Source organism: Panthera leo, chromosome A3 (genome assembly GCF_018350215.1).
Source record: "Panthera leo isolate Ple1 chromosome A3, P.leo_Ple1_pat1.1, whole genome shotgun sequence".
In the NCBI taxonomy this organism is placed as follows: domain Eukaryota; kingdom Metazoa; phylum Chordata; class Mammalia; order Carnivora; family Felidae; genus Panthera; species Panthera leo.
The window spans coordinates 137,101,431-137,106,285 of NC_056681.1; the positions used below are offsets into that span (position 1 = coordinate 137,101,431).

At 40.7% G+C, this 4,855-nt stretch overlaps 1 pseudogene; it reads left to right on the plus strand.

The window, feature by feature from the left end:
• Positions 1-3,254: 3,254 nt before the first annotated feature.
• Positions 3,255-4,030, plus strand: LOC122215279 (annotated as a pseudogene).
• The last annotated feature ends 825 nt before the right edge of the window (positions 4,031-4,855 follow it).

Genomic DNA, 4,855 nt, shown 5'->3' on the forward strand with positions numbered 1-4,855 from the left:
CTCTTTGTAGAATTGCTTTGAATGCTAGCAGTCATAATAGGAAACAAAATTATTTTTGAGAGCTATGATTACTCTTTAATTATTAAATTAAATTCAGGCCCTGAATAAAAAAGCTTTTTTTGGAAATTTATCTTGTGGCAATGAATGAAAAGCCAGTTGCTCATTTGGCAGTTGGTCACCTGTAAATTCCATGAGGGAGAGCAACTACAAGATCATTTTATAACACCGCCCCGAATTTGTCTTCTCTGCTGTAGACGCGATTACACACACACACACACACACACACACAAAGAAAAGAAAAAGGTGGGGTGCCTGGGTGGCTCAGTCAGTTAAGGGTCCAACTTCAGCTCAGGTCATGATGTTGCAGTTTGTGAGTTTGAGCCCCGCATCGGATCCTTTGTCTCCCTCTCTCTCTGCCCCTCCCTGCTCTCTCTATCCAATATACGTATAATATATTATATATTATATATAATATAAGTATATATACTTTATTATATATAATAAATATATTATATATATTATATATATACTTATACTTTATATACTTAAAATATATATATTTTAATATACATTATATTGTAAGTACTATAGGTATGGCTTTTTTCATATGTACATGTATTTCTTGCTATTTTTCTCAATATGTAATTGTGAACACCCCAACTTGAACGCTGATGCCCTAGGTAATAGGACTCCGGCTCATTCTATTGGGACAACATTCTCTAGCCTGTGTCAGTAAATTATTTCAATCATTTACCTCAAATCTTTTGTTTCTTCCATCCTTCCTCTCTCTCTCCCTCCACTGTTTTCTCCTTCCTTCCCTCCTTCTTCCTTCCATTTTCTAAAACAAAAATCTCTGAGCACCTTCTGTTTTCTAGGCTTTCTGCTAAACATAGACAAGATTTTGTCAGTTTGTTTGTTTCTAGGAGACAGAAACATGAATTACACCAAGTCTCCTGCTCGAAGGACGAATAAGGAAACAGGCAGGAGCACAACCAACGTGTTTTTGTGTGAAGCCGGGTCAAAGTGTGACTCCAGCACCAAGGAGGCGGGGAGTCTCCGTGCTTCGGAGTGACAAAGACCACCTGTCAGACATTCGTGCTTGGGAATGGAGGACAGATTATCAAGGAGAACTCGAGAAAAGTTTAAGCTGAGATAACTGCATGAGCAACTCGTGCCTGCTTCCAAATCGACGGTCCGTTCTAAGAGCCGAGAGCAGTCTGGTGAGCTACAACGAGGGTTTGGTCAGCATCAATTAATCAATGTTCTAGGCTTTGCAGGACATACGGTCTCCACTGCAAGCACGCGACGCTGCGATCAAGTAGGAACACAGCCAGGCACCATGCCGAAATGAGCAGGCATTGCCGCCTTCCAATAAAACTTTATGTGCAAACGCAGGTGGTGAGCCAAGTTTATCCTCAGGCCGTCGGGTGCTGGCTCTGGTCCTCTCGGGAGTCGAGCAGTTCCAATAATACCTTCCTTGTTAAATTTGGCGAAACCGGGCAGTTCCTGGCGTGAAAATAACAACCCCTGGTAAGTAAAGATCCTACTCTTAGATTTATATTTTCCTAACTTCCATTTTTAAAATCATCTATTTACCTCATGGAACGCTATTTATGCAAGTGAATATAGACCCAAATCTGTACTAATCCAAGCCCTTCGTCACATAAAAATTGCTGGTAGGCATGTGAGCCTATCTCTGAGGATATCAAATGTGGGCTTTTGATGAAAAATATAATATTCGGAGAAAATAAGACCTTGCCCCCACATTTATAAAATATCAGCATTCGCGATAATTGGAACAAAAACGATGAAATCCAAGGTGCTACTTTTAAAGCACAGCACAGACTAGAAGAATGATAATCCTCTGCTTTCTACGTTCCTCCACCTATTTCTGATTCTTTTTCTTGCCAGTTTTATTATGTTGATTTATATAATGTATCAAATTTGGATAACCCTTAGAAATGCTAATCTAATCAGCCTTAATTCCTTTGATATGCAGAAGAACCTTATTCATCATAGCAAACTAATTTATGTCTCTTGATCTGAAGCCTTCTGTAGAGCTGACAATGTACTCTAGAATTAATTAACTTAGCTACTGTTCCAACAATTCAGCCAACTTTTTGTGCAGGTCATTACGTTGAACATTTTAATATTTTACAGTCAATTATCCACCTTTTCTACATGCCAAACACATTTAATGATATGGGAAATTTGAAGTTTGTAAAAGTTTCTACAGTTTTTCTCCTAATTTTCAAAGACCTAGAGCTTTTATAATGGATGGTACAAACTGGAGAAAATTTAAAAAAAAAAATTTTTAACATTTCTTTATTTTTGAGACAGAGAGAGACAGAGCATGAACGGGAGAGGGTCAGAGAGAGGGAGACACAGAATCTGAAACAGGCTCCAGGCTCTGAGCTGTCAGCACAGAGCCCGACACAGGGCTCGAACTCACAGACCACGAGATCGTGACCTGAGCCGAAGTCGGACGCTCAACTGACTGAGCCACCCAGGCGCCCCCAAATTGGAGAAAATTTAAACCTATGTGTTCAAAAACAACATTCGCCAGAAACATGCATGAAAGTTAATGTGGGGAGAAGATGAACACAGGAAATGTTTCTCTAAGTATCAATTATTCTAAATGTCTTCGTCACCATCGGGAGATAAAGATGTGGGGCTCCATTAAATATGGAGAACCAAGTTTACTTTCTAAATAATGCTTTGTTAGTTATGGCAGGACCAAATATAAAGGAGAACGACACGGGTTTGGGGAGACTTTGAGGGAAACATTTTAAGTCAATAATTAATAATCATCCCAGGTTTGCATTAGGCCAACCACTATGTTAGACATATTTTATCCATTTACTTCTCCCAATAATCCTGTAATTATCGCCCATGGTAGAAATGCAAAATTAAGCATGCCAAGCAAGGGTTAATCACTTGCCCAGAGTCACAGACCAATCTTTGGCAATATCAGAATTTTGAATGTGTATTTGTCTAACACCATGACACCAGTTCAAACCTCTCTTGTGGATTGTCACAGTAAGGACAAATCAAAGGAGAATGTGAGACTTCAGATCCCGTGTTGGACTCTTGCTCAGGCCAGACATTTGGCTGGAACCCTGGTACACGTTCATGCATTAAAGGAACCTACATGCCTCAAACCGTTTAGGGTTGCAAATAACCTCACCAAGGTATTTATTTTGCCATTTATTTTTTTTGTATGGAATTCTCTCATTGACACTGAATTTTGCTCTATGGATCTTAAAAATCAAGGAGAAACTTTCCCAACCCACCATCTGCCCTGGAACCACCTCCGACATGCAAGCTTTCCTAAAATCCCTCAGGGGAAGACCACTATCCTTGAGGCTGAAACATCAGATGCAACAAAAAATGTGTAAAGGCCAAGCTCCAGGGTAAGGAAGGAATTTCTGCTCATCAGCAAAGAGTGATCTTTGCTGGCAAGCAACTGGGAGTTCGTGGTACTTGGTCTGTCTACGGCATTCCAGAGAAGCCCTCCACTCATCCCGTGTTGAGACTCTGTGATGAAGCTAAGAAAAGGAAGAAATCTTATCTTATCTTATTTTATTTTATTTTATTTTAAAGTTTATTATTTTTGACAGAGAGAGAGAGAGAGAGAGAGAGAGCCCATGCAAGCTGGGAGGGGCAGAGAGAGAGGGAGAGAGAGAATGCCAAGTAGGCTCCACGCTATCAGTGCAGAGCCTGAGGCGGGGATCAATCTCTCAGACTGTGAGATCATGACCTGAGCTGAAATCGAGACTCCGACACTTAATCAACTGTGCCACCCAGGTGCCCCAGAAAAGGAAGAAATCTTATTGCACTCCCCAAGAAGATGAACATTCAAGAAGAAAGGTTAAGGGGCTGTCCTGAAGTACTCTAAGAATGGCAAAATTAATCATGTCTGTTGGGAGTGGTCTTCAGATGAATGTGGAGTTTAATGGCCAGACCCTTAGACAGACATTACTGTGGCAAACGTCTGACCTACTGCTTCACCAAACCGGAGGACAGGTAACTGTGTATGGCTCAGTAAAAACGTGAACCAAACAAGAACATCAGAGAGGACAGGATAAGATCATGAAGATCTGCCTGATCTTACAGAAGAGCCAATGTGTGAACATTGGGCCGGGACCTTCAAGAGAAATGGTGAGAAAAGGGGCTAAGAACCCAAGCCAGCAGCAAGGAGGAAAGTCTTTACCTGAAGGCAACGATGGATATGGAGTCCCTGGTGAGCACATCACCATGAGGTGACCCCAGGACGGTAAGGGACTCCTTAAAAATGCATTTCTGATGGATACCAGCACTCAAGTCTTACTAAAGAACAGGAAGAAAGGAGAATATGAGCAAACACATGGAAACAAAGCCAAGCACCAGCACTCACTAAACCACATCATAAACCATGGTGGTTCATTGCTATGGTAAATAGAGATGCAGGGCAATACTCGGTGTCTACAGTTCATCCCGTATCCAATATGTTTGCCCTCAAAGAGGAAATGGAGCTCCACTCTGACATTTTACATTGATCACCACGCATAATTGTAGCTACTCTTCCTTTAAGCCACAGCCACATGATAAGTACGATTTAACAAATCATAGCATACTGAGACTGCTCAGTCAACCTAACTTATTGATAATGGTTTTTATTTTACAAAATCAGCTATTAAAGGCATGAATAAATTCAAGAAAAAATATTTCAAATAGATGGGAAAAAAATGAGAATTATTCCTGAGGCTGAACCACTAAATCATGTGTGAAACCAATAAAGGACTTCGAGTTGAGAATTTGAGGGCGTAAGCTCGACCCACCATATCCTTTTATGAGCTACATCCCCAGTGACCTT